We start from the raw sequence: 10,528 nt of genomic DNA, 5'->3' as shown, positions 1-10,528 counted from the left end.
TGTAAACAATTGTTGGAAAAATTACTTGTCATGCACAAAGTAGATGTCCTAACCGACTTGCCAAAACTATAGTTTGTTAACAAGAAATTTGTGGAGTGGTTGAAAAACKAGTTTTATTGACTCYAACCTAAGTGTATGTAAACTTCTGACTTCAACTGTATATGGAATAATCTGGATATATTGTATAAAAACTTTGTTTTTAGAATATTGGTTCCGAAATAATATCCTATTGGTGAGCCAACTTGTAAATGCAGAGGGTTTTGTACTTAGTTGTAAGGAATTCTTATCACTTTACAAGGTCCCTGTAACAYCTAAAGATTTTTCAATTGTTTTAGATGCCATTCCCTCAGGTGTTGCTTTATTATTCAGGAACGTGTCAAGACCTGACCCTCAGAGCTTACTTTCCGCTAACCCTGTTGACTCATCAATAGGAAARATTTGTTTMTCTTTTGGTCCATTCAACAACCTTGTTTCAGCAGGATGTTGTATCTATACCTTATGTCATGCCTTATTGGAATGGTTTGATTGATAATATCTGTTGGGGAAAAGTTTGGATGTTGCCACACACATTATTACTAGTACTATTAACAAAATTAAGGAAGTTTCCTTTTAAATTGTTCATAAATATTATCCTGCCAACCACTATATGAAGAAGTTTAAGGAAAACATGAAMTCAAATTGTACCTTTTSTAATGACCACCCAGAAGCGATGTTGCATCTTTTTTGGCATTGCATTCATTTAAGGAAACTGTGGCAAGACATCAGTAGATTTATAATTTAACACATTTATGAAGATTTTACACTATTGTGGAGAGATGTACTGCTTGGATTCTTTACCTACGATAGAAATAAGCTGAAACAATTTTATGTAATTCATTTAATTATTCTTTTGGCCAAATTTYWTATTCACAAATGTAAATTTACAAACAAAACACCACATTTCGACCTRTATTTTAAGACAATTAAATACTCTAACAAAAAAGCTGTTAGAATAATAAGTGTATGTATGTCCCTTAAAGACCTTGTGTAATGTGATATTGTACCCCTAGCCCAATTGTCCTTTGTATATTATTTATATATACTTGTGTTCCCACATGTACTTCCTGTATTGATTTGTTGTTATAAAAAAGTCTGTTACATTGTGGAACGACTTGTACTGAACGACACGTTTCCGCAAAACATTGTTGAACAGGCTTTGAGGTATGTTTGGTGGGTGTGGTTTGAAGCTGTAAGTGTCGTTTTTAAAGGGCAGTGGCCATGCTGACAGTGTTCCTCAACTCCTCTCCGTTTTTCAACTGGTCGTTCAGTACAGCACCGTTTCCGTTCAATTGAACGTCCCAGAATGTTAACTTCACGCAGCCCTGTTACCACAGCGACAAAGTCATAATTATTTCTAACATTTCTCTTCTTAACATCTGATTATAAACCTAACCATAACCACACTGCTAATCTTATACCTAACCCTAAATTAAGACCAAAAAGCWAATTTTTGTGATTTCATGATTTCTTAAGATATAGCCAGTGACAACCCTTAAAGGGCGACTGCACTTTCTGATTTTGCTTTGCTTTCGGGCATCAAAGGTCAGTTGGTTTAGGGGTGTGGTTTGATGTGGGTGTGTGTTCACAGGTGGGAAGAGTTAGACRAATTATTTGTCAAATTAGCTTCAGCTGGCTGGTGTGCACCCCTGGCAAAATTGGTTTGACTTTTGATAGCCTATCTGAGGAGCTGATCTGATTGATTATTAATTGTGTGCTGCCAGCTGTGGGCAGGATTGAAACAAACCCAACCTTCATTTACCACAAGTCTCACAAAACTCAACACTGACTTTATAACCAAAATTATTTTTTTGTCAATTTTGTCAGACTAAATGTTTGACTCATATCGATGCTGCAGAGGTTGTTTTCTAAATGAGAARTTGTTTTTTAGGGGCAGTTGCTCTTTAAGACATTCATATACAAAAGYGGTTAGTTATCAGTATCTTTTCACTCACCTTGTATTCTTCTTCAGTGGGGTTTATCGTTGGTTGGGATCCAACCTTGTATTGTAGCGGGATGAAATGTCAAATGTGTAGGTCAGATAAGGATGATTCATGTTGACATGTGAAGGATATGCACAATGCCCATCTCCTATTAGCTTTATCCTTACCACAGAGTTGCCGGTCAGATTCATGTTAAATATATAGTAGGCATAACATTGGACCTACTTGTTAGACTACATTATTTATAAAATGTTTAATTGTCTAATAACCTCTCTCTTTTCTAGATACTCCTGTAGTTCTTCCACTCTGTCCAGGTACAGTTTGCACTTGTCCCTGATCTTCTGGTTGCCCTCTTTACCCTGTGGTTGACCTGAGAGGGAGAGAAGTTGGAAGAGACGGTTAACACTGTGTTAAGGCAATGGTTTTGCCCAGGTAGTGGCTCAAGGTATTTGACATTTTATCAGACGCTCTTATCCAGAACGACTTACAGTAGTTAGTGCAACCTTTTTCTTACTGGTTCTCTGGTGGCAATCWAACCCACAACCCTGGTGTCATGCTTTACCAACTGAACCACRYGGCTATACCAGTAGCCTGTAAACTCAAGGCTAGAGTAGTAGCAGAGATGGAAGAGGAAGTGAGATATCCCACTCACTAATTTGTTGYGGTTCAATGGTCAAAGTCAATAAACTAAGCAGATCAGAGCCAGCTGTTGTCTATGGGAGAGTCACCCAATAAGCAGACTGGACATTTATTTTCAATGGCCTGAGTGAACGATCTTCAATTATCCACCATCTTTGGTAGTAGGTGGTGACAATATACCTAATAGATGTAGAAGGGGAGAGTAGGCCTATACCTGTTTATGGGTAAACTGTAAGCCCCTTTTGTTTCACAGTAGGCTGTTGCCTTAGGCCAAACCCTGATTTAGGTTTCTGTAGTGAAATTCCTTTTTTGTGGCCTGCMTGTCAAGACTGTAATAAAGATTTACCCTTTTACAAAACTATTTTGTTTAACTTGTGATTCACAAAACAAAAGCATCTTTCCACCATGTTGTATATCAGTTAATTGTATTGACTCCTTGTTTGTCACTGGCTCCCTGAGTACCAGAAAGTGACCATTCACTAAATTAGGCTACAATTTATCAGTAGGCCTAGGCCTAAATAGTATATATTTCTTTGTAATTTAGCAGATGCTCTTATTCAGAGCAACTTACAGGAGCAATTGGGGTTAAGTGCCTTGCTCAAGGGAACAGTGRCAGATTTTTCACCTATTCAAGTTGGGGATTTGAACCAGCAACCTTTCGGTTACTGGTCCAATGCTGTTCACCACTAGGCTACCTGTTGCTGCTGCATGCAAGTACGAGCTGTAGGCAAAATAATATGCATTTCCTTACTCAGCATGCATTGACATGTGGCTCAGTTTGTAGAGCATGGCACATGCAATGCTAGGGTTGTGGGTTTGATTCCCATGGGGGACCAGTATGAAAAAGTAAGAAAATGTGTGCACTCACTACTGTAAGTTGCTCTGGATAAGAGTGTCTGTTAAAATGTAATATTCAGAGACTAGACGGTCATCATGTCTGTATGACATTTCCTCAGGAGTCATGGTTACATACATTTTACAATGTGCAGGAAGTACTTGACAGCATGTTGGTAAGATTTGATAGCCTCCTGGTAGTTCCCAGCCTGGTCCTCTTGGGAGGCTTTCTGTGCTACAGCGATAGCTTTCTGAAAAGAGAGGACGAGAGGGTTGAGTTGGGCAGAAAAGAGTGGGATATAAGGATGAGTAAGGTAGAAAAGAGAAGGAGAGAGGGATGAGTTGGTGGAGGAGAGGGATGAGTTGGGAACTGCTGCACAAAGTCAAAGCATCATTCCCTGTCATTGTTCATCACATATTTTGCTATTATGTCTATATTGCTTCATTTGAACGAGACAGACTCATACAATTCTTATGCTCTGATTAGATAATAGAATACATGGGATGAAGCATCAGCATCACAAGCCACATGGAATTTCTCTTAGCTGTGTGAAAGTTAAACACTTTTAAGTGGCTCACAATAGCTTTTACTTGTTTGCATGTTTTTTCATTTAGACCTATTTATAACGTACTGTGCTCTATTACTCTATAAACAAGTTGATTAGCTGATCAAAAGTGACAACACAGCACGAACACAAGCAACATTTGCTTGACTATAGTTCTATGTTGGCACTATCCCCAAGACAGCTTGACAGTCTCATTCTGACAAGTGGAATCAAACCCATAGGCCCATAAACATTTATTAATAATTTACAATAAAACATAGATCAGCCTACCAAGCTAATCACATAAGTTGTCAGTTACTCTATACCTGTAGATTTGTTGGCTCCATGGGAAGTTTCATACGGTCAGTTGCTCCAGAGAACCAACACAGTCTTAGCCCCTTGCCTTGATGTTACTGTTTCGTTTACACAGCTATTTCCTTGTTGCTCATTTCACAGCACACACGCGTCAGTGACTTGCCTGTAGAAAATAATGACAATAATGCTGAGGGCTGAGACTAGTGCCGCGTTCAAAACTACTCGGAAATCGGAAATCTCCGACATGCGACTTTAGTGCGTCGGARCTCTAGAAAGATGCCAGAGTTTCCGACTTGGAATTCCGAGTTGGATAACCGTTCAAATTATTTTTCCCCAGTCAGAGCTTGTTTTTTACCCAAGTTAAAAGTTGTCTTGAATGCACTGAAGACGGAAGTCGACGATTTCAGAGTTTCCAGTTGTTTTGAACAAGGCATGAGAATCCGCCTGCCTGTGAGTCATGATGATAAGATTGTTACATTGAGACAGATAGAGGACTCATCTTTATGTTTGTGCCATTATAGCGTATGTGACAGCTTGGGAATTGCAATTGAAGCTCAATGGCTCTGCCCATGCTAAAACTGCCTTTTGGCCACTAGAGGCCTCTATCATTGTTCATGGATGTTATGTAAGTTTAGTCAGCAGTCCAGGAAAACATGAGAAGCACCATTCACGGTAGGCTAATGGGTTACCCTTAATATCTTTCTCCCATATCTGTCCTTCAGTTTGAAACTCCCCTAGAGGGGATATAAATCAGAAACAAGTATACATCAAATCTAGATAAAGTGCAAGTATAAGGGAAGTACATAATATGATCTACCGGTATGAGGTCATCAACAGCAACAGGCTAAAACAGTTTTTTGCTCGGGAATATTGTAAATTCCTCTCTTGCAAAACTCCCTCATGCAGTGGTGTTGATCCCCACAAGGTGTCCCCCTAGCACCAGTGGTTTACATTGGGATAATGTGGAATCTACTGCCTCACGGGTGGGCTTATTAGGTAGTGCAGTATATATATATTGACCTTTATTTAACTTGGCAAGTCAGTTAAGAACAAATTCTTATTTTCAATGACGGCCTAGGATCAGTGGGTTAACTGCCTTCTTCAGGGGCAGAACGACAGATTTTTACTTTGTCAGCTCGGGGATTTGATCTCTCAACCTTTCAGTTACTAGTCCAACACTCTAACCACTAGGCTACTTTCCACCCCATGTGAGTAGAGCATGTATTTTTAAGATACTTTTGATCATGAAGTGTATGTGAACACCTGCTCGTCTCATTCCAAAACCATGGGCATTAATATGGAGTTGGTCCTCCCTTTGCTGCTATAACATCCTCCACTCTTGTGGGAAGGCTTTCCACTAGATGTTAGAACATTGCTGGGGGGACTTGCTTCCATTCAGCCACAAGAGCATTAGTGAGGTCGGGCACTGATGTTGGGTGATTAGGCCTGGCTCGCAGTCAGCGTTCCAATTCATCCCAAAGGTGTTTGGTGGGGTTGAGGTCAACGCTCTGTGCAGRCCAGTCAAGTTTTTCTACACCGATCTCGACAAACCATTTCTGTATGGACCTTGCTTTGTGCACRGGGGCATTGTCATGCTGAAACAGGAAAGGGCCTTCCCCAAACTGTTGCCACAAAGTTGGAAGTACAGAATCGTCTAGAATGTCATTGTATGCTGTAGCGTTAAGATTTCCCTTCATTGGAACTAAGGGCCCAAACCATGAAAAACAGCCCCAGACCATTATTCCTCCTCCACTGAACTTTACAGTTGGCACTATACATTCGGGCAGGTATCATTTTTCCTGGCATCCGCCAAACCCAGATTTGTCCGTCAGACTGCCAGATGGTGAATCGTGATTCATCACTCCAGAGAATGCGATTCCACTGCTCCAGAGTCCAATGGCAGGRACCTTTACACCACACCAGCTGACGCTTGGCATTGCGCATGGGGATCTTAGGCTTGTGTGCAGCAGCTTGGCCATGGAAACCCATTTCATGAAGCTCCCAACGAACAGTTATTGTGCTGACATTGCTTCCAGAGGCAGTTTGGAATTCAGTAGTAAGTGTTGCAACTGAAGACAGACRATGTTTACTCGCAATGCGCTTCAGCACCCGGCGGTCCCGTTCTGTGAGCATGTATGGCCTAAAAACKTWGTGACTGAGCCATTGTTGCTCCTAGATGTTTCCACTTCAAAATAAAAGCACTTACAATTGMCYGGGGCAGCTGTAGCAGGGTAGAAATTTGACTGACTTGTTGGAAAGGTGGCATCCTACGACGGTGCCACGTTGAAAGTCACTGAGCTCTTCAGTAAGGCCATTCTACTGCCAATGTTTGTCTATGGAGATTGCATGGCTGTATGCTCGATTTTATACACCTGTCAGCAACGGGTGTGGCCGAAATGGCCGAATCCACTATTTTGAAGGGGTGTCCACATACCTTTGTATATACGTATAGTGTATCTGAACTGCAAATGTAATATCAGTGAGTGAATATTGTACTTGCAACGAATAGTTCACAAAGGTGGGAGCTGATAACACAAACAATCTAAACAGCACATTATTTATGTTGCCCAATTGAATATATATGCCCAATGTGTAATTTGACAAATTCTGTAGAGGCTATAACTACCTTTGGGTGGTATTTAATCTGATCATAATCCACTATGTTTACATCCTGMACATAATCCCTGACCATGGCACTGGAAATAGCAATGGTATGSAAGAGAAAGGAGTGTATCTCTGGATGAATCTGGGTTATGTATGCTCGGGTTGGGTGTGGCACAGAATGGCCTGCTGGGGTGTGTTGAGGGTGGGGAGTCTGTTTTTGGATGAGATGGATGGATGTGTTTTCGAACATTGTGATCTGCCGGTTACATTCCACTTTTTCTCTCTGTCAACAAATGCTCATACAGCCTACTTTATTTGCAGCTAATTAAATCAAGATTCAGTGGATCGCTGCACATTCATATACTGTTTGTGTGGTCTTATTATAGTGGCATTAATGCAATCTTACATTTTACTGTGAAACAAATCAGTGGTCAGTTGAAGAATGGACATAATTCAGAAATCACAATTATTTTATGATGCTGTATTTTGAAAGAATTGTCAACTTTCCAAAGGAAATTCTCTATATATACAAAGAATATATACAAAGAAACATCTTAAGCACACACAGAAGGACCGAAAATACAATAAACAATCACTCACAAAAACCATGTGGGGAACAGAGGGTTAAATAATGAACAAGTGATTGTGGGATTAAAAACAGGTGTTTGAAACAAAGACAAAACAAATGGAAAATGAAAAGTGGATCGGCAGTAGCTAGAAAGCCGGTGACGTCGACCGCCGAACGCCGCCCGGACAAGGAGAGGGACCGACTTCGGCGGAAGTCGTGACAGTATCTGTATTTTTCGTAGATGTCTCCATACCACCACAGACCGATGCTGGCACTAAGACCGCACTCAATGAGCTGTAAAGCAAACAGGAAAATGCTCATCCAGAGGTGGTGCTCCTAGTGGCCGGGAACTTTAATGCAGGGAAACTTAAATAATTTTTACCAAATTTCTATCAGCATGTTAAATGTGCAAMCAGAGGGAAAGAAACTCTGGACCACCTTTACTCCACACACAGAGACACGTACAAAGCTCTCCTTCCCTCTCCATTTGGCAAATCTGACCATAATTCTATCCTCTTGATTCCTGCTTACAAGCAAAAATTAAAGCAGGAAGCACCAGGGACTCAGTCAATAAAAAAAGTGGTCAGATGAAGCAGATGCTAAACTACAGGACTGTTTTGCTAGCACAGACTGGAATATGTTCTGGGATTCTTCCGATGGGGGAGTACACCACATCAGTCATTGGCTTCATCAATAAGTGCATCGACGATGTCGTCCCCACGGTGACYGTACGTACATACCCCAACCAGAAGCCATGGATTACAAGCAACATCCTCACTGAGCTAAACGCGAGAGCTGCCGCTTTCAAGGAGCGGGACTCTAACCCGGAAGCTTATAAGAAATCCCGCTATGGCCTTCGACGTACCATCAAACAGGCAAAGCATCAATACAGGACTAAGATCGAATGGTACTACACCGGCTCCGACGCTCGTCAGATRTGGCAGGGCTTGCAAACCATTACAGACTACAAAGGGAATCACAGCCGAGAGCTGCCCAGTGACCCAAGCCTACCAGACGAGCTAAACTACTTMTTTGCTCGCTTCGAGGCAAATAACACTGAAATATGCATGAGAGCACCAGCTGTTCCGGATGACTGTGTGATCACACTCTCCGCAGCCGATGTGAGTAAGACCTTTAAACAGGTCAACATTCACAAGGCCGCAGGGCCAGACGGATTACCAGGATGTGTACTGCGAGCATGCGCTGACCAACTGGCAAGTGTCTTCACTGACATTTTCAAACTGTCCCTGTCCGAGTCTGCAATACCAACATGTTTTAAGCAGACTACCATAGTCCCTGTGCCCAAAAACACAAAGGTAACCTGTCTAAATGATTACTGACCCGTAGCACTCACGTCTGTAGTCATGAAGTGCTTTGAAAGGCTGGTCATGGCTCACATCAACACTATTATCCCAGAAACCCTAGACCCACTACAATTTGCATTCAGTCCCAATAGATCCACAGATGATGCAATCTCTATTGCACTCCACACTGCCCTATCCCACCTGTACAAAAGGAACACCTATGTGAGAATGCTATTCATTGACTACAGCTCAGCGTTCAACACCATAGTGCCCTCAAAGCTCATCAATAAGCTAAGGAMCCTGGGACTAAACACCTCCCTCTGCAACTGGATCCTGGCCTTCCTGATGGGCCGCCTGCAGGTGGTAAGGGTAGGTAACAACACATCCGCCACGCTGATCCTCAACACAGGCCCCTCAGGAGTGGGTTCTCAGTCCCCCCCTGTACTCCCTGTTCACTCATGACTGCATGGCCAGGCACGACTCCAACACCATCATTAAGTTTGTTGATGACACACCAGTGGTAGGCCTGATCACCGACAACAACGAGACAACTTGCAGGGAGGAGKTCAGAGACCTGGCCGTGTGGTGCCAGGACAACAATCTCTCCCTCAACATGATCAAGACAAAGGAGATGATTGTGGACTACAGGACAAAGAGGACCGAGCACACGCCCATTCTCRTCGACGGGGCTGTAGTGGAACAGGTTGAGAGCTTCAAGTTCCTTGGTGTCCACATCACCATCAAACTAACATGGTCCAAGCACACCAAGATAGTCGTGAAGAGGGCATGACAACACCTATTCCCCCTCAGGAGACTTAATAGATTTGGCATGGGTCCTCAGATCCTAAAAAGGTTCTACAGCTGCACCATCGAGAGCATCCTGACTGGTTGCATCACCGACTGGTATGGTAACTGCTCAGCCTCTGACCGCAAGGTACTACAGAGGGTAGTGYGTACAGCCCTGTACATCACTGGGGCCAAGCTTCCTGGCATCCAGGAGCTCTATACCAGGCAGCGTCAGAGGAAGCCCCTAAAAATGGTCAAAGACTCCAGCCACCCTAGTCATAGACAAGTCAAGGTCCAAAAGGCTTCTAAACAGCTTCTACCCYCAAGCCATAAGACTCCTGAACATCTAATCAAATGGCTACCCAGACTATTTGAATATTTATGCATAGTCACTTTAATAACTCTACCTACATGTACATATTACCTCAATTACCTCAACTAACTGGTGCCCCCCGCACATTGACTCTGTACCGGTACCCCCTGTATGTAGTCTCTCTATTGTTATTTTACTGCTGCTCTTTAATTACTTGTTCCTTTTATTTCTTAGTCTTATTCTGATTTTTTAAACTGCATTGTTGGTTAGGGGCATGTAAGTAAGCATTTCAATGTAAGGTCTACTACACCTGTTGTATTTGGCGCATGTGACAAATAAAATTTGATTTGATGTCATAGCTGACAAACCATCCTTTTTGCAGACATCTTTTAAACTTAATTCGGAGGAGATATTTGAGTGTTTGGAAAACATGGTAGCATTAAAACCTGAGGGGAGATTTTACCATAATTCTGTTACCAAAGTTTTCATCTTCAAAGTTCTTCCACTAAATTTGTTTTGTACATTTTTAAGTGGAAGTTGTTACAAGTAGTCATTGTGCATAGACTTGAATKGTTTGTTAAACTTTGAAAWCAAGGTTTTGTGTTTGGTAAACGTTTTAAAGTAAAAAAACGGGAKTCAAC

General features: G+C 41.9%; 1 pseudogene; it reads right to left on the bottom strand.

Annotated features, from left to right (window-relative positions):
* Positions 1–4,797, bottom strand: part of LOC111956592 (vacuolar protein sorting-associated protein 4B-like) — a 37,497-nt pseudogene extending 32,700 nt beyond the window's left edge.
* Positions 4,798–10,528: the final 5,731 nt, after the last annotated feature.

Source organism: Salvelinus sp. IW2-2015, linkage group LG32 (assembly GCF_002910315.2).
Source record: "Salvelinus sp. IW2-2015 linkage group LG32, ASM291031v2, whole genome shotgun sequence".
NCBI lineage: Eukaryota > Metazoa > Chordata > Actinopteri > Salmoniformes > Salmonidae > Salvelinus > Salvelinus sp. IW2-2015.
Note: the sequence above shows the minus strand (reverse complement) of the source record. Positions and strands in the feature narration are given on the sequence as shown.